Raw genomic sequence first — 22,123 nt, 5'->3', positions numbered from 1 at the left:
ATTGATTGAGGAAAAATATGCGTATGTGTATATATATATACTTGTTTTGTTGAACAGAGACAATGGCCGCGTGCTCCAGCGTCACCTATATGCCTATTTCACAAAATGGCGGCTTTGACCGGAAGTAGGGAAAACATCGTTCAGGTTGCACCACTACGATGGCCACTCAATATAGTATGGACTGACAGCTGCTTTGTTTTCTCCTACACATGAATTTACTTGTAAAAATAACAATAACAGATATTGTCGATTGGTGTTATATTATTTTTTTAGCATTTCGTATTATCAAAATATATCATATGTTAGACAGCTTATCAATTTTAAATAAAATAACGAGACATACATAACTATTCGTGTCTGCTCCCGTTTATTGTAATGAGTGTGCACATTTGGAGAAATACTTAGACATTTTACTTCTTATTTCTTTAGACTGAATAATTATTTCTTATTAATTCCAAAGTATGCGACCCGATGATCTAATCGTGGTGTATGTGCTATTCCTCGTTTGTTTGCCTGCATCCATTGCTTTACGGCTTGCTTGTTGCGTTTAAATGCACATTTGATTTCTTTACCAGCATTGGATTTAGACCATTCAATGAGAAGAGTTAACAGCGTTTATTATGATTGATAAGCCCTCAACGGAGAATGAGGTCGGCATACATTAAAAGCCTTATTTTGTTTTTATCGTGTGCCTTCCAAAATGTATGCGACGAAACTTAAATCACGCAAAATATGAATGGTAACTAGACGTGCTTGTTGTGTGCAAGGAGTGCATTTATTTGTAAACTTTTGCTAAATCAAAATGGTTTATTTGTATTTGCTTTTTACCTGGGTTTTATCAGGTTCGCAGTCGGGACATTTTTAATCCATAGTGTATGCATAATTAATTTCAAAGAAATAAGAAGTAAAATGTGTAAGTATTCCTCAAAATGTGCTTTGGACTAAGTCCCCCGTCATCACAGCAAACGGGAGCAGACCCGAATAGGTATGTCTAGTTATTTTATTAAAAATTTCCAGCCGTCTGTAAATTTATGTTTGAAAGAAAAAAGTAAATTAATATCTTACTTACTGTTTTTGTCTTGTTTTCTAGTGAATATCTGACAATGCTTAAATGGAGATACATTTACTTGGTAAGCAAAGTGGCTTAAGATATTATGTATTGTAATAGAAAATTGTTATAAAAACGTTTTGTTTTTGCTGGGAATTCTTGTATATATTTCACAGCTATATAATTAATTATAATAACGCACTTTTTGTTGATAAACATGTTAAAAAATACATTAACACATAATAATGTGGCAACAAATCAAATGTGCATTTAAATGCAACAAGCAAAAATAAATAAATAAAGCAAATGCACGGAAAAGAAACGAGGAATAAAAGAAACACCGCGATTAAAAAAATCAGATCGCATACTTTGTAAAATAATTGAAATAAATTATAAAAATCAACAGGTTTATATTTAAAACAAATAAAAAATATCTGCCAGCGGGGTAAGAAAAATAAACTTAATTCTAGTTTCAACTTAATTCAATAATAAACTCAATTTAGGTTTATTTTTCTTACCCCACTGGCAGATATTTTTACTTGTTTTAAGCCTTAACCTATTACATTTTAGAATTTATTTCAGTAAACAAGACTTAAATTCTAAGCCACTTTGCTTATTAAGTAAATGTATCTCGATTTAAGAATTATTTTTTAACTCGAAAACATTAAGAAAAGACTAAGTAAACGAACAAATTGGGATGTTCAAAACACTTAAATATTTTTTTTCACTCTACCCTTCATATTACAGCTGTCGAAAAACCACAGCAACGTTGACAGACCCGGAAGCCATGATACATTAGCAGTTTTTAAAATAAGTTAAATCTAGAATCCTTATTGGTTTTAGATACTTTAAAGCAATGAATGATCTTCTTTCTTTTGAATTGATTTGGTATTATGGAGGAGCTCTGTGTCTGGTTATTGAAGATGATTTGTTCTTTGCTCCTATGTTGGCTTATTTTTTTGTTATTTCCGTTACTATATATATTTTTTTCTTTGTTTTTTCTGATTTGAGGTTATGAAAATGTTTTAATTTGTAATAAAGGTTTTTTGAAAATTCTAAATTCTCTCTATCTCTCTCTCTCTCTCTCTCTCTCTCATGAGCGTGGATCAGATCCTGCATTAAAACATGAACTTCTGATTTGCTAGCTCAACGTTCTACCTCTGGGTTATACAATGAGAACGTATAGAGTTAAATGCCCGCTAGCCTCCACCCCAAAAGCCAGCGCCTTCGCCGGCTCCCCCTTTGGCTGCGTCTATTCCGGTATCGCTTCTCGGCCTTTTGGCTAAGATCAAGTGTAGTATCTGTTCTTATCAGTTTAATGTCTGATACGTCTCCTATCCGGGGACTATATGTTAAATGGATTTTTGACCTTCGGAAATGGAAGCGGAGCTTGCTCCTTCCACTCCATGCATCAACATGGTATTGCAGTGTTTCCATGAATGGTGCGCTCCCCATCTCGGGGATAAATAAGTCAAGTATAAAAAAAAGAATTTGCTTCTTTTGTGCGTGAATGACGGTGTTTTTTCTAATCCGTGTGTTTTAAAATTGCTGTGATTTCGTTGGCTTTATTGGTTTAACGAAAAGCTTGCGTGGAAATGAACACGCTGATAAAGAAATGATTTTGTAATGTATTTAATTAATTTCTTTACAAGTTTGCGGAGGTGATACGAGGACGAATTAAACATCCTCGACACAGCTGAAGGCGCAACAAAAGCGAACGAGACCGATTGGAATGTTAAAAACACCTGAAAACTTTTTTCACTACCCTTCATACTACAGCTGTCGAAAAACCACAGCAACGTCGACAGACCTGGAAGCATAGCTGTACTTGTTTAACTCACAACGACAACGGGTAAGTCATTGAGCCCTGTGTTTTTATTTATCCACGTTCTAAAATTGCTATGCTTTCGTTGTTTCTTGATTGCTCTGTACATTTCTTTGTTTCTATTCCACGTAAAGTTACTTTGTAATAACGAAACCATATATTTGAATGCGCAATTTAAATCCATTTGATTTAAATTGTTTCACATATTTCACTCTACACGGTTCAACCGGGCTGGAAACGGAATAAAAACAGGGTAGATCTCGAAGAATGTTTGGTCTCAGACGTGGCTTCGTGCGCTTTCCACCTGGTCACACACAGTAAATGAAATGTTAGTCGGACGGCCTCCGGGGGCGCCGTCGATGTGATCGGTCACAGGAAGATGCGGCCGTCTGGCCTCAAAGGGTGTCGCTCATACTTACCTGGCAGGGGAGACACCATGATCATGAAGGTGGTTCACCCAGGGCGAGGCTCAGCCATTGCACTCCGGTTGGGCTGACCCTTTGCGAATTCCCCAAATGTGGGAATCTCGACTGCAAAATTTCTGATAGTGGGGGACTGCGTTCGCGCTCTCCCCTGACCTTTGTGTTAAAAATAGATTCGCTTGTCGTTTTACGTAAAATCCAAGAGACGTCTAACCACGGCCCAAGAATACATTAGTCATCAAAAAAGCGGCTATTCAACGACTACATAACTTTTAATAGACAGCGAATAAGTGTCTAGGCTAAAACAAGGCTTAATTTGGGCTGTCAGTGAAAATCTAATAGCCGTTTGACCATTCCAAACGAATAGACTAGCCATTAAATAGAACCACAATCAAACGGCTACATGTCTAAGAGCACAAAATAATGCTTAGATGATTCTTTTACTTCCAATATAAGAGGTTCTCGGGAATGGCAATCATCCAAACTAATAAATTATAAAGGCTTTTATAAGAAAATGACAACAGTTAAACAACCTAGACAGCGTTGGGCAATACAAAATGCTAATAAATACAAGACAAATTGAAATATTGTACATGCATGTACATTAAACAAGCCAACAAATCTGCCAATGGGCTACGACAATTTTTCTTGAATTAAGTGTTTATATCTAGATTTGTTTCTTACCCCTTTGGCAGATTTATTTGCTTGTTTTAAGCCCAAATTCTGAGTTTTTTCTCCCTAAAGGCTAGGTTTATTTTCTTAGGGCATTTTGCTCATCAAAAAATGCATCTTATTTTAAGACTTTCTAGATATTTGTATAGTTAAAACAGTTCGAAATAACAAGTAAGAAATGATTTTTTGCAATGTATTCATTCATTCGCTACCCTTCATACTACAGCTGTCGAAAAACCACAGCAACGTCGACAGACCTGGAAGCGTAGCTGTATTTGTTTAACTCACAAAGACAACGGGTAAAGTATTTTCTTGATTACCTAAATGACTTGCTGTAGGAAAATAAGTTTAGGTTTAAGGGGGGAAATACAGTTTAAAGGGATATTTCAATTTATGATGATAATTCTGTCAACATTTACTCATGCATACAGGCTTACAACAACACGAGGATTAGTTTTTTTCTGAGTAACACAAAAGAAGGTATTTTGAGGAATGATGGTAAACCCACAGCAGATAGTCACCATTGACTTCCATAGTAGGAATAAAAAAATATGATGGAATTTAATAGGTACCATCAACCGTGTGCTAACCATCACTTTGCAAAATATTTTCTTCATCATTTATCACGATACTTCCAAAATATTTTTTCCTACTAAGTCAATATTTCATTATTTGCTTTACAAGCTTAAAAATGATGGTGACAGGATTCCATGGTAATCACAAACAGGTAAACAAGTAAAATAATCACTATTTACTTTTAAAAGCATTTTGAAAATTGCTTGCTTATGCTGGGAGTAAAGGTATTTCATGCAAAAGGTATTTATTTCCTCTTTAAAAGGTAATGTATGCTTCTTTTAAAGCTGACACATTTGCCACATTAAAATAACAGAAATGTGTACTGTTTAAACTTTTTGGAGCCGGTGTGTCTGTGTTCTTGGGGCACACATCTACATGTAAAAGCAGAATTGCTTATTATTCTTCTCTATTTCTTGTATAGGTCAATTATGAGTGAAGAACCGTTCACCAAATGAAGACCGCAGCCAGGTGACGGGATCCTGTGGTAATCACAAACAGGTAAACCAGTAAAATAATCATCATTAAATGTTAAAATAATTTTGAAAATTGAAGTTCTGTGTGTTCTTATTGTACTTTATTTATTTCTGCAGGTAAGCACCATACCGTAAGCTTCATTCCCTTTATAACAGGTAAGGTTCATACTGTTTTATTCTTTTGTACTGTTTTATTCGTACTGTTTTAAATCATTCAGTAAATGCAAAGTTAAACTGATGTGTTTTTAATCTAGATTTAAAAGTGTCTACTGTTGAAGCACATCTGATCTCTTCTGAAAGCTGATAATAACTGAATGCTGAGGCACCTTGTTTTGAGTGAACCCTTGTTTTTTCTAAATGACCTGATCCTATTGATCCGAGTAATCGGTTTCATATTCGATTAGCATATCTGTCATGTATTGTAGCCATGAAGTGGTTTTTAAACAAGAAACAGTACTTTTTAAATCCATTGACCATTGCAATAATCGGCCCTGCTGGTGATGAAAGCATGAACAAGTTTCTCTAAGTCCTGTCTTGAGACAAAACCTCTAATTCTGGCAATATTTCTGAGATGGTAGTAAAAGCAGAATTCCTTATTATTTTTCTCTATCTCAAGGCTCTACGGCATATATGTCATGATTTTATTTGTCTATTTATATGTCTATTTACAAGGACTGCCTTGGCCAAATGTTATTGTTAATTAATATTGAAGCAGTTATTTAACATAGGTCCTTTGAGTAGTGATTTGTGTAATGATCCATATATCTATTTTTATGTATATTTTTAACTTAGGAATGTGATTTTAAAGCTCATATTTGTTATTGTATGACACCTCTCATGTTATGAAAGTAAAAAATAAATGTATTTTCTGATGTCTTGCATTTCTGTTTTTAAACTGTTAATCCTTATCAAGTGCTATACATTAGAAAGTGGATATAGAGTGAAATGCACACGGTGAATAATGAACGCAGACCTTCAGTGCCGGACCTCTGACCCGCTAACCTCCATCCCGACAGCCAGCGCCTTCTCCGGATGCCATTGCGGTATCGCTTCTCGGCTTTTTGGGTAAGATCGAGTGGACACCGGGGACTACACGTTTAAATGGATTTTTGACCTTCGGCTATGGAAGCGAGGCTTGTTCCGTCCACTCCGTGCATCGACTCTGGCGCTTTCCGGGGACAAATAAGGTGAGTTTAAAATCAGAGTTTGCTTCTTTAGTGCGTGGTTGCCAGTTTGTTTGCCAGTCCGTGGTCCATAATACGTTCCGCGTTCGTGGTCTCTCCATCGCTCAGTACTTTTCTGTGTTTCTATTTTACGTAAAGCTAACACCAAAACGATTGTGGAAGGCGCTATATAGATTGTTCTCAAAGAAAAAAAAACGAGAAACAAACCCATGTGAATATGGGTCAAATTATCTAGGCGGAGCACTTCGTTCAAAGAAAAACGCAACAGAATTGTTTGCGTTGAACAAAGACAATGGTGCCTGCAGACATCGAATGTGTATTGTGGATAAAAAATGGCCAGTGGGGTGGGACAATTTTTCTTGAATTAATTGTTTATGGGAAAAGTTCACGAATTTTTTCTTACCCTGTAGTCAGATTTATTTGCTTGTTTTAAGCATAAAATAACAGGAGAAGAAATTGTGTAGGGGGAGCAGAGGGTTTTTTTTCGTTCAAAGAAAAGCAGCGTGGCACGAATGAATGTTTGGCTGAAATGCTATCGTAATTTCCCCCTTAATTTTCCTTACAAACATGAAACCAGAGAGAAGGGTCAGTTGGCATCGAATTGCACCTTGTATTCGGTGATTGATTGAGGAAAAATATGCGTATGTGTATATATATACTTGTTTTGTTGAACAGAGACAATGGCCGCGTGCTCCAGCGTCACCTATATGCCTATTTCACAAAATGGCGGCTTTGACCGGAAGTAGGGAAAACATCGTTCAGGTTGCACCACTACGATGGCCACTCAATATAGTATGGACTGACAGCTGCTTTGTTTTCTCCTACACATGAATTTACTTGTAAAAATAACAATAACAGATATTGTCGATTGGTGTTATATTATTTTTTTAGCATTTCGTATTATCAAAATATATCATATGTTAGACAGCTTATCAATTTTAAATAAAATAACGAGACATACATAACTATTCGTGTCTGCTCCCGTTTATTGTAATGAGTGTGCACATTTGGAGAAATACTTAGACATTTTACTTCTTATTTCTTTAGACTGAATAATTATTTCTTATTAATTCCAAAGTATGCGACCCGATGATCTAATCGTGGTGTATGTGCTATTCCTCGTTTGTTTGCCTGCATCCATTGCTTTACGGCTTGCTTGTTGCGTTTAAATGCACATTTGATTTCTTTACCAGCATTGGATTTAGACCATTCAATGAGAAGAGTTAACAGCGTTTATTATGATTGATAAGCCCTCAACGGAGAATGAGGTCGGCATACATTAAAAGCCTTATTTTGTTTTTATCGTGTGCCTTCCAAAATGTATGCGACGAAACTTAAATCACGCAAAATATGAATGGTAACTAGACGTGCTTGTTGTGTGCAAGGAGTGCATTTATTTGTAAACTTTTGCTAAATCAAAATGGTTTATTTGTATTTGCTTTTTACCTGGGTTTTATCAGGTTCGCAGTCGGGACATTTTTAATCCATAGTGTATGCATAATTAATTTCAAAGAAATAAGAAGTAAAATGTGTAAGTATTCCTCAAAATGTGCTTTGGACTAAGTCCCCCGTCATCACAGCAAACGGGAGCAGACCCGAATAGGTATGGCTAGTTATTTTATTAAAAATTTCCAGCCGTCTGTAAATTTATGTTTGAAAGAAAAAAGTAAATTAATATCTTACTTACTGTTTTTGTCTTGTTTTCTAGTGAATATCTGACAATGCTTAAATGGAGATACATTTACTTGGTAAGCAAAGTGGCTTAAGATATTATGTATTGTAACAGAAAATTGTTATAAAAACGTTTTGTTTTTGCTGGGAATTCTTGTATATATTTCACAGCTATATAATTAATTATAATAACGCACTTTTTGTTGATAAACATGTTAAAAAATACATTAACACATAATAATGTGGCAACAAATCAAATGTGCATTTAAATGCAACAAGCAAAAATAAATAAATAAAGCAAATGCACGGAAAAGAAACGAGGAATAAAAGAAACACCGCGATTAAAAAAATCAGATCGCATACTTTGTAAAATAATTGAAATAAATTATAAAAATCAACAGGTTTATATTTAAAACAAATAAAAAATATCTGCCAGCGGGGTAAGAAAAATAAACTTAATTCTAGTTTCAACTTAATTCAATAATAAACTCAATTTAGGTTTATTTTTCTTACCCCACTGGCAGATATTTTTACTTGTTTTAAGCCTTAACCTATTACATTTTAGAATTTATTTCAGTAAACAAGACTTAAATTCTAAGCCACTTTGCTTATTAAGTAAATGTATCTCGATTTAAGAATTATTTTTTAACTCGAAAACATTAAGAAAATACTAAGTAAACGAACAAATTGGGATGTTCAAAACACTTAAATATTTTTTTTCACTCTACCCTTCATATTACAGCTGTCGAAAAACCACAGCAACGTTGACAGACCCGGAAGCCATGATACATTAGCAGTTTTTAAAATAAGTTAAATCTAGAATCCTTATTGGTTTTAGATACTTTAAAGCAATGAATGATCTTCTTTCTTTTGAATTGATTTGGTATTATGGAGGAGCTCTGTGTCTGGTTATTGAAGATGATTTGTTCTTTGCTCCTATGTTGGCTTATTTTTTTGTTATTTCCGTTACTATATATATTTTTTTCTTTGTTTTTTCTGATTTGAGGTTATGAAAATGTTTTAATTTGTAATAAAGGTTTTTTGAAAATTCTAAATTCTCTCTATCTCTCTCTCTCTCTCTCTCTCTCTCATGAGCGTGGATCAGATCCTGCATTAAAACATGAACTTCTGATTTGCTAGCTCAACGTTCTACCTCTGGGTTATACAATGAGAACGTATAGAGTTAAATGCCCGCTAGCCTCCACCCCAAAAGCCAGCGCCTTCGCCGGCTCCCCCTTTGGCTGCGTCTATTCCGGTATCGCTTCTCGGCCTTTTGGCTAAGATCAAGTGTAGTATCTGTTCTTATCAGTTTAATGTCTGATACGTCTCCTATCCGGGGACTATATGTTAAATGGATTTTTGACCTTCGGAAATGGAAGCGGAGCTTGCTCCTTCCACTCCATGCATCAACATGGTATTGCAGTGTTTCCATGAATGGTGCGCTCCCCATCTCGGGGATAAATAAGTCAAGTATAAAAAAAAGAATTTGCTTCTTTTGTGCGTGAATGACGGTGTTTTTTCTAATCCGTGTGTTTTAAAATTGCTGTGATTTCGTTGGCTTTATTGGTTTAACGAAAAGCTTGCGTGGAAATGAACACGCTGATAAAGAAATGTTTTTGTAATGTATTTAATTAATTTCTTTACAAGTTTGCGGAGGTGATACGAGGACGAATTAAACATCCTCGACACAGCTGAAGGCGCAACAAAAGCGAACGAGACCGATTGGAATGTTAAAAACACCTGAAAACTTTTTTCACTACCCTTCATACTACAGCTGTCGAAAAACCACAGCAACGTCGACAGACCTGGAAGCATAGCTGTACTTGTTTAACTCACAACGACAACGGGTAAGTCATTGAGCCCTGTGTTTTTATTTATCCACGTTCTAAAATTGCTATGCTTTCGTTGTTTCTTGATTGCTCTGTACATTTCTTTGTTTCTATTCCACGTAAAGTTACTTTGTAATAACGAAACCATATATTTGAATGCGCAATTTAAATCCATTTGATTTAAATTGTTTCACATATTTCACTCTACACGGTTCAACCGGGCTGGAAACGGAATAAAAACAGGGTAGATCTCGAAGAATGTTTGGTCTCAGACGTGGCTTCGTGCGCTTTCCACCTGGTCACACACAGTAAATGAAATGTTAGTCGGACGGCCTCCGGGGGCGCCGTCGATGTGATCGGTCACAGGAAGATGCGGCCGTCTGGCCTCAAAGGGTGTCGCTCATACTTACCTGGCAGGGGAGACACCATGATCATGAAGGTGGTTCACCCAGGGCGAGGCTCAGCCATTGCACTCCGGTTGGGCTGACCCTTTGCGAATTCCCCAAATGTGGGAATCTCGACTGCAAAATTTCTGATAGTGGGGGACTGCGTTCGCGCTCTCCCCTGACCTTTGTGTTAAAAATAGATTCGCTTGTCGTTTTACGTAAAATCCAAGAGACGTCTAACCACGGCCCAAGAATACATTAGTCATCAAAAAAGCGGCTATTCAACGACTACATAACTTTTAATAGACAGCGAATAAGTGTCTAGGCTAAAACAAGGCTTAATTTGGGCTGTCAGTGAAAATCTAATAGCCGTTTGACCATTCCAAACGAATAGACTAGCCATTAAATAGAACCACAATCAAACGGCTACATGTCTAAGAGCACAAAATAATGCTTAGATGATTCTTTTACTTCCAATATAAGAGGTTCTCGGGAATGGCAATCATCCAAACTAATAAATTATAAAGGCTTTTATAAGAAAATGACAACAGTTAAACAACCTAGACAGCGTTGGGCAATACAAAATGCTAATAAATACAAGACAAATTGAAATATTGTACATGCATGTACATTAAACAAGCCAACAAATCTGCCAATGGGCTACGACAATTTTTCTTGAATTAAGTGTTTATATCTAGATTTGTTTCTTACCCCTTTGGCAGATTTATTTGCTTGTTTTAAGCCCAAATTCTGAGTTTTTTCTCCCTAAAGGCTAGGTTTATTTTCTTAGGGCATTTTGCTCATCAAAAAATGCATCTTATTTTAAGACTTTCTAGATATTTGTATAGTTAAAACAGTTCGAAATAACAAGTAAGAAATGATTTTTTGCAATGTATTCATTCATTCGCTACCCTTCATACTACAGCTGTCGAAAAACCACAGCAACGTCGACAGACCTGGAAGCGTAGCTGTATTTGTTTAACTCACAAAGACAACGGGTAAAGTATTTTCTTGATTACCTAAATGACTTGCTGTAGGAAAATAAGTTTAGGTTTAAGGGGGGAAATACAGTTTAAAGGGATATTTCAATTTATGATGATAATTCTGTCATCATTTACTCATGCATACAGGCTTACAACAACACGAGGATTAGTTTTTTTCTGAGTAACACAAAAGAAGGTATTTTGAGGAATGATGGTAAACCCACAGCAGATAGTCACCATTGACTTCCATAGTAGGAATAAAAAAATATGATGGAATTTAATAGGTACCATCAACCGTGTGCTAACCATCACTTTGCAAAATATTTTCTTCATCATTTATCACGATACTTCCAAAATATTTTTTCCTACTAAGTCAATATTTCATTATTTGCTTTACAAGCTTAAAAATGATGGTGACAGGATTCCATGGTAATCACAAACAGGTAAACAAGTAAAATAATCACTATTTACTTTTAAAAGCATTTTGAAAATTGCTTGCTTATGCTGGGAGTAAAGGTATTTCATGCAAAAGGTATTTCCTCTTTAAAAGGTAATGTATGCTTCTTTTAAAGCTGACACATTTGCCACATTAAAATAACAGAAATGTGTACTGTTTAAACTTTTTGGAGCCGGTGTGTCTGTGTTCTTGGGGCACACATCTACATGTAAAAGCAGAATTGCTTATTATTCTTCTCTATTTCTTGTATAGGTCAATTATGAGTGAAGAACCGTTCACCAAATGAAGACCGCAGCCAGGTGACGGGATCCTGTGGTAATCACAAACAGGTAAACCAGTAAAATAATCATCATTTAATGTTAAAATAATTTTGAAAATTGAAGTTCTGTGTGTTCTTATTGTACTTTATTTATTTCTGCAGGTAAGCACCATACCGTAAGCTTCATTCCCTTTATAACAGGTAAGGTTCATACTGTTTTATTCTTTTGTACTGTTTTATTCGTACTGTTTTAAATCATTCAGTAAATGCAAAGTTAAACTGATGTGTTTTTAATCTAGATTTAAAAGTGTCTACTGTTGAAGCACATCTGATCTCTTCTGAAAGCTGATAATAACTGAATGCTGAGGCACCTTGTTTTGAGTGAACCCTTGTTTTTTCTAAATGACCTGATCCTATTGATCCGAGTAATCGGTTTCATATTCGATTAGCATATCTGTCATGTATTGTAGCCATGAAGTGGTTTTTAAACAAGAAACAGTACTTTTTAAATCCATTGACCATTGCAATAATCGGCCCTGCTGGTGATGAAAGCATGAACAAGTTTCTCTAAGTCCTGTCTTGAGACAAAACCTCTAATTCTGGCAATATTTCTGAGATGGTAGTAAAAGCAGAATTCCTTATTATTTTTCTCTATCTCAGGCTCTACGGCATATATGTCATGATTTTATTTGTCTATTTATATGTCTATTTACAAGGACTGCCTTGGCCAAATGTTATTGTTAATTAATATTGAAGCAGTTATTTAACATAGGTCCTTTGAGTAGTGATTTGTGTAATGATCCATATATCTATTTTTATGTATATTTTTAACTTAGGAATGTGATTTTAAAGCTCATATTTGTTATTGTATGACACCTCTCATGTTATGAAAGTAAAAAATAAATGTATTTTCTGATGTCTTGCATTTCTGTTTTTAAACTGTTAATCCTTATCAAGTGCTATACATTAGAAAGTGGATATAGAGTGAAATGCACACGGTGAATAATGAACGCAGACCTTCAGTGCCGGACCTCTGACCCGCTAACCTCCATCCCGACAGCCAGCGCCTTCTCCGGATGCCATTGCGGTATCGCTTCTCGGCTTTTTGGGTAAGATCGAGTGGACACCGGGGACTACACGTTTAAATGGATTTTTGACCTTCGGCTATGGAAGCGAGGCTTGTTCCGTCCACTCCGTGCATCGACTCTGGCGCTTTCCGGGGACAAATAAGGTGAGTTTAAAATCAGAGTTTGCTTCTTTAGTGCGTGGTTGCCAGTTTGTTTGCCAGTCCGTGGTCCATAATACGTTCCGCGTTCGTGGTCTCTCCATCGCTCAGTACTTTTCTGTGTTTCTATTTTACGTAAAGCTAACACCAAAACGATTGTGGAAGGCGCTATATAGATTGTTCTCAAAGAAAAAAAAACGAGAAACAAACCCATGTGAATATGGGTCAAATTATCTAGGCGGAGCACTTCGTTCAAAGAAAAACGCAACAGAATTGTTTGCGTTGAACAAAGACAATGGTGCCTGCAGACATCGAATGTGTATTGTGGATAAAAAATGGCCAGTGGGGTGGGACAATTTTTCTTGAATTAAGTGTTTATGGGAAAAGTTCACGAATTTTTTCTTACCCTGTAGTCAGATTTATTTGCTTGTTTTAAGCATAAAATAACAGGAGAAGAAATTGTGTAGGGGGAGCAGAGGGTTTTTTTTCGTTCAAAGAAAAGCAGCGTGGCACGAATGAATGTTTGGCTGAAATGCTATCGTAATTTCCCCCTTAATTTTCCTTACAAACATGAAACCAGAGAGAAGGGTCAGTTGGCATCGAATTGCACCTTGTATTCGGTGATTGATTGAGGAAAAATATGCGTATGTGTATATATATACTTGTTTTGTTGAACAGAGACAATGGCCGCGTGCTCCAGCGTCACCTATATGCCTATTTCACAAAATGGCGGCTTTGACCGGAAGTAGGGAAAACATCGTTCAGGTTGCACCACTACGATGGCCACTCAATATAGTATGGACTGACAGCTGCTTTGTTTTCTCCTACACATGAATTTACTTGTAAAAATAACAATAACAGATATTGTCGATTGGTGTTATATTATTTTTTTAGCATTTCGTATTATCAAAATATATCATATGTTAGACAGCTTATCAATTTTAAATAAAATAACGAGACATACATAACTATTCGTGTCTGCTCCCGTTTATTGTAATGAGTGTGCACATTTGGAGAAATACTTAGACATTTTACTTCTTATTTCTTTAGACTGAATAATTATTTCTTATTAATTCCAAAGTATGCGACCCGATGATCTAATCGTGGTGTATGTGCTATTCCTCGTTTGTTTGCCTGCATCCATTGCTTTACGGCTTGCTTGTTGCGTTTAAATGCACATTTGATTTCTTTACCAGCATTGGATTTAGACCATTCAATGAGAAGAGTTAACAGCGTTTATTATGATTGATAAGCCCTCAACGGAGAATGAGGTCGGCATACATTAAAAGCCTTATTTTGTTTTTATCGTGTGCCTTCCAAAATGTATGCGACGAAACTTAAATCACGCAAAATATGAATGGTAACTAGACGTGCTTGTTGTGTGCAAGGAGTGCATTTATTTGTAAACTTTTGCTAAATCAAAATGGTTTATTTGTATTTGCTTTTTACCTGGGTTTTATCAGGTTCGCAGTCGGGACATTTTTAATCCATAGTGTATGCATAATTAATTTCAAAGAAATAAGAAGTAAAATGTGTAAGTATTCCTCAAAATGTGCTTTGGACTAAGTCCCCCGTCATCACAGCAAACGGGAGCAGACCCGAATAGGTATGTCTAGTTATTTTATTAAAAATTTCCAGCCGTCTGTAAATTTATGTTTGAAAGAAAAAAGTAAATTAATATCTTACTTACTGTTTTTGTCTTGTTTTCTAGTGAATATCTGACAATGCTTAAATGGAGATACATTTACTTGGTAAGCAAAGTGGCTTAAGATATTATGTATTGTAACAGAAAATTGTTATAAAAACGTTTTGTTTTTGCTGGGAATTCTTGTATATATTTCACAGCTATATAATTAATTATAATAACGCACTTTTTGTTGATAAACATGTTAAAAAATACATTAACACATAATAATGTGGCAACAAATCAAATGTGCATTTAAATGCAACAAGCAAAAATAAATAAATAAAGCAAATGCACGGAAAAGAAACGAGGAATAAAAGAAACACCGCGATTAAAAAAATCAGATCGCATACTTTGTAAAATAATTGAAATAAATTATAAAAATCAACAGGTTTATATTTAAAACAAATAAAAAATATCTGCCAGCGGGGTAAGAAAAATAAACTTAATTCTAGTTTCAACTTAATTCAATAATAAACTCAATTTAGGTTTATTTTTCTTACCCCACTGGCAGATATTTTTACTTGTTTTAAGCCTTAACCTATTACATTTTAGAATTTATTTCAGTAAACAAGACTTAAATTCTAAGCCACTTTGCTTATTAAGTAAATGTATCTCGATTTAAGAATTATTTTTTAACTCGAAAACATTAAGAAAATACTAAGTAAACGAACAAATTGGGATGTTCAAAACACTTAAATATTTTTTTTCACTCTACCCTTCATATTACAGCTGTCGAAAAACCACAGCAACGTTGACAGACCCGGAAGCCATGATACATTAGCAGTTTTTAAAATAAGTTAAATCTAGAATCCTTATTGGTTTTAGATACTTTAAAGCAATGAATGATCTTCTTTCTTTTGAATTGATTTGGTATTATGGAGGAGCTCTGTGTCTGGTTATTGAAGATGATTTGTTCTTTGCTCCTATGTTGGCTTATTTTTTTGTTATTTCCGTTACTATATATATTTTTTTCTTTGTTTTTTCTGATTTGAGGTTATGAAAATGTTTTAATTTGTAATAAAGGTTTTTTGAAAATTCTAAATTCTCTCTATCTCTCTCTCTCTCTCTCTCTCTCATGAGCGTGGATCAGATCCTGCATTAAAACATGAACTTCTGATTTGCTAGCTCAACGTTCTACCTCTGGGTTATACAATGAGAACGTATAGAGTTAAATGCCCGCTAGCCTCCACCCCAAAAGCCAGCGCCTTCGCCGGCTCCCCCTTTGGCTGCGTCTATTCCGGTATCGCTTCTCGGCCTTTTGGCTAAGATCAAGTGTAGTATCTGTTCTTATCAGTTTATTGTCTGATACGTCTCCTATCCGGGGACTATATGTTAAATGGATTTTTGACTTTCGGAAATGGAAGCGGAGCTTGCTCCTTCCACTCCATGCATCAACATGGTATTGCAGTGTTTCCATGAATGGTGCGCTCCCCATCTCGGGGATAAATAAGTCAAGTATAAAAAAAAGAATTTGCTTCTTTTGTGCGGGAATGACGGTGTTTTTTCTAATCCGTGTGTTTTAAAATTGCTGTGATTTCGTTGGCTTTATTGGTTTAACGAAAAGCTTGCGTGGAAATGAACACGCTGATAAAGAAATGTTTTTGTAATGTATTTAATTAATTTCTTTACAAGTTTGCGGAGGTGATACGAGGACGAATTAAACATCCTCGACACAGCTGAAGGCGCAACAAAAGCGAACGAGACCGATTGGAATGTTAAAAACACCTGAAAACTTTTTTCACTACCCTTCATACTACAGCTGTCGAAAAACCACAGCAACGTCGACAGACCTGGAAGCATAGCTGTACTTGTTTAACTCACAACGACAACGGGTAAGTCATTGAGCCCTGTGTTTTTATTTATCCACGTTCTAAAATTGCTATGCTTTCGTTGTTTCTTGATTGCTCTGTACATTTCTTTGTTTCTATTCCACGTAAAGTTACTTTGTAATAACGAAACCATATATTTGAATGCGCAATTTAAATCCATTTGATTTAAATTGTTTCACATATTTCACTCTACACGGTTCAACCGGGCTGGAAACGGAATAAAAACAGGGTAGATCTCGAAGAATGTTTGGTCTCAGACGTGGCTTCGTGCGCTTTCCACCTGGTCACACACAGTAAATGAAATGTTAGTCGGACGGCCTCCGGGGGCGCCGTCGATGTGATCGGTCACAGGAAGATGCGGCCGTCTGGCCTCAAAGGGTGTCGCTCATACTTACCTGGCAGGGGAGACACCATGATCATGAAGGTGGTTCACCCAGGGCGAGGCTCAGCCATTGCATTCCGGTTGGGCTGACCCTTTGCGAATTCCCCAAATGTGGGAATCTCGACTGCAAAATTTCTGATAGTGGGGGACTGCGTTCGCGCTCTCCCCTGACCTTTGTGTTAAAAATAGATTCGCTTGTCGTTTTACGTAAAATCCAAGAGACGTCTAACCACGGCCCAAGAATACAGTAGTCATCAAAAAAGCGGCTATTCAACGACTACATAACTTTTAATAGACAGCGAATAAGTGTCTAGGCTAAAACAAGGCTTAATTTGGGCTGTCAGTGAAAATCTAATAGCCGTTTGACCATTCCAAACGAATAGACTAGCCATTAAATAGAACCACAATCAAACGGCTACATGTCTAAGAGCACAAAATAATGCTTAGATGATTCTTTTACTTCCAATATAAGAGGTTCTCGGGAATGGCAATCATCCAAACTAATAAATTATAAAGGCTTTTATAAGAAAATGACAACAGTTAAACAACCTAGACAGCGTTGGGCAATACAAAATGCTAATAAATACAAGACAAATTGAAATATTGTACATGCATGTACATTAAACAAGCCAACAAATCTGCCAATGGGCTACGACAATTTTTCTTGAATTAAGTGTTTATATCTAGATTTGTTTCTTACCCCTTTGGCAGATTTATTTGCTTGTTTTAAGCCCAAATTCTGAGTTTTTTCTCCCTAAAGGCTAGGTTTATTTTCTTAGGGCATTTTGCTCATCAAAAAATGCATCTTATTTTAAGACTTTCTAGATATTTGTATAGTTAAAACAGTTCGAAATAACAAGTAAGAAATGATTTTTTGCAATGTATTCATTCATTCGCTACCCTTCATACTACAGCTGTCGAAAAACCACAGCAACGTCGACAGACCTGGAAGCGTAGCTGTATTTGTTTAACTCACAAAGACAACGGGTAAAGTATTTTCTTGATTACCTAAATGACTTGCTGTAGGAAAATAAGTTTAGGTTTAAGGGGGGAAATACAGTTTAAAGGGATATTTCAATTTATGATGATAATTCTGTCATCATTTACTCATGCATACAGGCTTACAACAACACGAGGATTAGTTTTTTTCTGAGTAACACAAAAGAAGGTATTTTGAGGAATGATGGTAAACCCACAGCAGATAGTCACCATTGACTTCCATAGTAGGAATAAAAAAATATGATGGAATTTAATAGGTACCATCAACCGTGTGCTAACCATCACTTTGCAAAATATTTTCTTCATCATTTATCACGATACTTCCAAAATATTTTTTCCTACTAAGTCAATATTTCATTATTTGCTTTACAAGCTTAAAAATGATGGTGACAGGATTCCATGGTAATCACAAACAGGTAAACAAGTAAAATAATCACTATTTACTTTTAAAAGCATTTTGAAAATTGCTTGCTTATGCTGGGAGTAAAGGTATTTCATGCAAAAGGTATTTATTTCCTCTTTAAAAGGTAATGTATGCTTCTTTTAAAGCTGACACATTTGCCACATTAAAATAACAGAAATGTGTACTGTTTAAACTTTTTGGAGCCGGTGTGTCTGTGTTCTTGGGGCACACATCTACATGTAAAAGCAGAATTGCTTATTATTCTTCTCTATTTCTTGTATAGGTCAATTATGAGTGAAGAACCGTTCACCAAATGAAGACCGCAGCCAGGTGACGGGATCCTGTGGTAATCACAAACAGGTAAACCAGTAAAATAATCATCATTAAATGTTAAAATAATTTTGAAAATTGAAGTTCTGTGTGTTCTTATTGTACTTTATTTATTTCTGCAGGTAAGCACCATACCGTAAGCTTCATTCCCTTTATAACAGGTAAGGTTCATACTGTTTTATTCTTTTGTACTGTTTTATTCGTACTGTTTTAAATCATTCAGTAAATGCAAAGTTAAACTGATGTGTTTTTAATCTAGATTTAAAAGTGTCTACTGTTGAAGCACATCTGATCTCTTCTGAAAGCTGATAATAACTGAATGCTGAGGCACCTTGTTTTGAGTGAACCCTTGTTTTTTCTAAATGACCTGATCCTATTGATCCGAGTAATCGGTTTCATATTCGATTAGCATATCTGTCATGTATTGTAGCCATGAAGTGGTTTTTAAACAAGAAACAGTACTTTTTAAATCCATTGACCATTGCAATAATCGGCCCTGCTGGTGATGAAAGCATGAACAAGTTTCTCTAAGTCCTGTCTTGAGACAAAACCTCTAATTCTGGCAATATTTCTGAGATGGTAGTAAAAGCAGAATTCCTTATTATTTTTCTCTATCTCAGGCTCTACGGCATATATGTCATGATTTTATTTGTCTATTTATATGTCTATTTACAAGGACTGCCTTGGCCAAATGTTATTGTTAATTAATATTGAAGCAGTTATTTAACATAGGTCCTTTGAGTAGTGATTTGTGTAATGATCCATATATCTATTTTTATGTATATTTTTAACTTAGGAATGTGATTTTAAAGCTCATATTTGTTATTGTATGACACCTCTCATGTTATGAAAGTAAAAAATAAATGTATTTTCTGATGTCTTGCATTTCTGTTTTTAAACTGTTAATCCTTATCAAGTGCTATACATTAGAAAGTGGATATAGAGTGAAATGCACACGGTGAATAATGAACGCAGACCTTCAGTGCCGGACCTCTGACCCGCTAACCTCCATCCCGACAGCCAGCGCCTTCTCCGGATGCCATTGCGGTATCGCTTCTCGGCTTTTTGGGTAAGATCGAGTGGACACCGGGGACTACACGTTTAAATGGATTTTTGACCTTCGGCTATGGAAGCGAGGCTTGTTCCGTCCACTCCGTGCATCGACTCTGGCGCTTTCCGGGGACAAATAAGGTGAGTTTAAAATCAGAGTTTGCTTCTTTAGTGCGTGGTTGCCAGTTTGTTTGCCAGTCCGTGGTCCATAATACGTTTCGCGTTCGTGGTCTCTCCATCGCTCAGTACTTTTCTGTGTTTCTATTTTACGTAAAGCTAACACCAAAACGATTGTGGAAGGCGCTATATAGATTGTTCTCAAAGAAAAAAAAACGAGAAACAAACCCATGTGAATATGGGTCAAATTATCTAGGCGGAGCACTTCGTTCAAAGAAAAACGCAACAGAATTGTTTGCGTTGAACAAAGACAATGGTGCCTGCAGACATCGAATGTGTATTGTGGATAAAAAATGGCCAGTGGGGTGGGACAATTTTTCCTGAATTAAGTGTTTATGGGAAAAGTTCACGAATTTTTTCTTACCCTGTAGTCAGATTTATTTGCTTGTTTTAAGCATAAAATAACAGGAGAAGAAATTGTGTAGGGGGAGCAGAGGGTTTTTTTTCGTTCAAAGAAAAGCAGCGTGGCACGAATGAATGTTTGGCTGAAATGCTATCGTAATTTCCCCCTTAATTTTCCTTACAAACATGAAACCAGAGAGAAGGGTCAGTTGGCATCGAATTGCACCTTGTATTCGGTGATTGATTGAGGAAAAATATGCGTATGTGTATATATATATACTTGTTTTGTTGAACAGAGACAATGGCCGCGTGCTCCAGCGTCACCTATATGCCTATTTCACAAAATGGCGGCTTTGACCGGAAGTAGGGAAAACATCGTTCAGGTTGCACCACTACGATGGCCACTCAATATAGTATGGACTGACAGCTGCTTTGTTTTCTCCTACACATGAATTTACTTGTAAAAATAACAATAACAGATATTGTCGATTGGTGTTATATTATTTTTTTAGCATTTCGTATTATCAAAATATATCATATGTTAGACAGCTTATCAATTTTAAATAAAATAACGAGACATACATAACTATTCGTGTCTGCTCCCGTTTATTGTAATGAGTGTGCACATTTGGAGAAATACTTAGACATTTTACTTCTTATTTCTTTAGACTGAATAATTATTTCTTATTAATTCCAAAGTATGCGACCCGATGATCTAATCGTGGTGTATGTGCTATTCCTCGTTTGTTTGCCTGCATCCATTGCTTTACGGCTTGCTTGTTGCGTTTAAATGCACATTTGATTTCTTTACCAGCATTGGATTTAGACCATTCAATGAGAAGAGTTAACAGCGTTTATTATGATTGATAAGCCCTCAACGGAGAATGAGGTCGGCATACATTAAAAGCCTTATTTTGTTTTTATCGTGTGCCTTCCAAAATGTATGCGACGAAACTTAAATCACGCAAAATATGAATGGTAACTAGACGTGCTTGTTGTGTGCAAGGAGTGCATTTATTTGTAAACTTTTGCTAAATCAAAATGGTTTATTTGTATTTGCTTTTTACCTGGGTTTTATCAGGTTCGCAGTCGGGACATTTTTAATCCATAGTGTATGCATAATTAATTTCAAAGAAATAAGAAGTAAAATGTGTAAGTATTCCTCAAAATGTGCTTTGGACTAAGTCCCCCGTCATCACAGCAAACGGGAGCAGACCCGAATAGGTATGTCTAGTTATTTTATTAAAAATTTCCAGCCGTCTGTAAATTTATGTTTGAAAGAAAAAAGTAAATTAATATCTTACTTACTGTTTTTGTCTAGTTTTCTAGTGAATATCTGACAATGCTTAAATGGAGATACATTTACTTGGTAAGCAAAGTGGCTTAAGATATTATGTATTGTAATAGAAAATTGTTATAAAAACGTTTTGTTTTTGCTGGGAATTCTTGTATATATTTCACAGCTATATAATTAATTATAATAACGCACTTTTTGTTGATAAACATGTTAAAAAATACATTAACACATAATAATGTGGCAACAAATCAAATGTGCATTTAAATGCAACAAGCAAAAATAAATAAATAAAGCAAATGCACGGAAAAGAAACGAGGAATAAAAGAAACACCGCGATTAAAAAAATCAGATCGCATACTTTGTAATAATTGAAATAAATTATAAAAATCAACAGGTTTATATTTAAAACAAATAAAAAATATCTGCCAGCGGGGTAAGAAAAATAAACTTAATTCTAGTTTCAACTTAATTCAATAATAAACTCAATTTAGGTTTATTTTTCTTACCCCACTGGCAGATATTTTTACTTGTTTTAAGCCTTAACCTATTACATTTTAGAATTTATTTCAGTAAACAAGACTTAAATTCTAAGCCACTTTGCTTATTAAGTAAATGTA

The 22,123-nt window shown here is 35.5% G+C and overlaps 6 non-coding genes across 6 annotated transcripts; all 6 read left to right on the top strand.

Annotated features, from left to right (window-relative positions):
• The first annotated feature begins 2,310 nt into the window (after window positions 1–2,310).
• LOC135764437 (U2 spliceosomal RNA) lies at window positions 2,311–2,501 on the top strand. Its single transcript, XR_010539985.1, has one exon. It is a non-coding gene; the product is annotated as a U2 spliceosomal RNA (small nuclear RNA).
• A 783-nt stretch (window positions 2,502–3,284) lies between these two features.
• LOC135764581 (U1 spliceosomal RNA) lies at window positions 3,285–3,449 on the top strand. Its single transcript, XR_010540108.1, has one exon. It is a non-coding gene; the product is annotated as a U1 spliceosomal RNA (small nuclear RNA).
• Window positions 3,450–9,128: 5,679 nt separating this feature from the next.
• LOC135764434 (U2 spliceosomal RNA) lies at window positions 9,129–9,319 on the top strand. The gene has a single exon (XR_010539982.1). It is a non-coding gene; the product is annotated as a U2 spliceosomal RNA (small nuclear RNA).
• Window positions 9,320–10,102: 783 nt separating this feature from the next.
• Window positions 10,103–10,267, top strand: LOC135764580 (U1 spliceosomal RNA). Its single transcript, XR_010540107.1, has one exon. It is a non-coding gene; the product is annotated as a U1 spliceosomal RNA (small nuclear RNA).
• A 5,672-nt stretch (window positions 10,268–15,939) lies between these two features.
• Window positions 15,940–16,130, top strand: LOC135764528 (U2 spliceosomal RNA). Its single transcript, XR_010540075.1, has one exon. It is a non-coding gene; the product is annotated as a U2 spliceosomal RNA (small nuclear RNA).
• A 783-nt stretch (window positions 16,131–16,913) lies between these two features.
• LOC135764376 (U1 spliceosomal RNA) lies at window positions 16,914–17,078 on the top strand. Its single transcript, XR_010539927.1, has one exon. It is a non-coding gene; the product is annotated as a U1 spliceosomal RNA (small nuclear RNA).
• The last annotated feature ends 5,045 nt before the right edge of the window (window positions 17,079–22,123 follow it).

Source organism: Paramisgurnus dabryanus, chromosome 9 (assembly GCF_030506205.2).
Source record: "Paramisgurnus dabryanus chromosome 9, PD_genome_1.1, whole genome shotgun sequence".
Lineage (NCBI taxonomy): Eukaryota > Metazoa > Chordata > Actinopteri > Cypriniformes > Cobitidae > Paramisgurnus > Paramisgurnus dabryanus.
The sequence above is the reverse complement of the archived record's forward strand: the minus strand, read 5'-3'. Positions and strand labels throughout refer to the sequence as shown.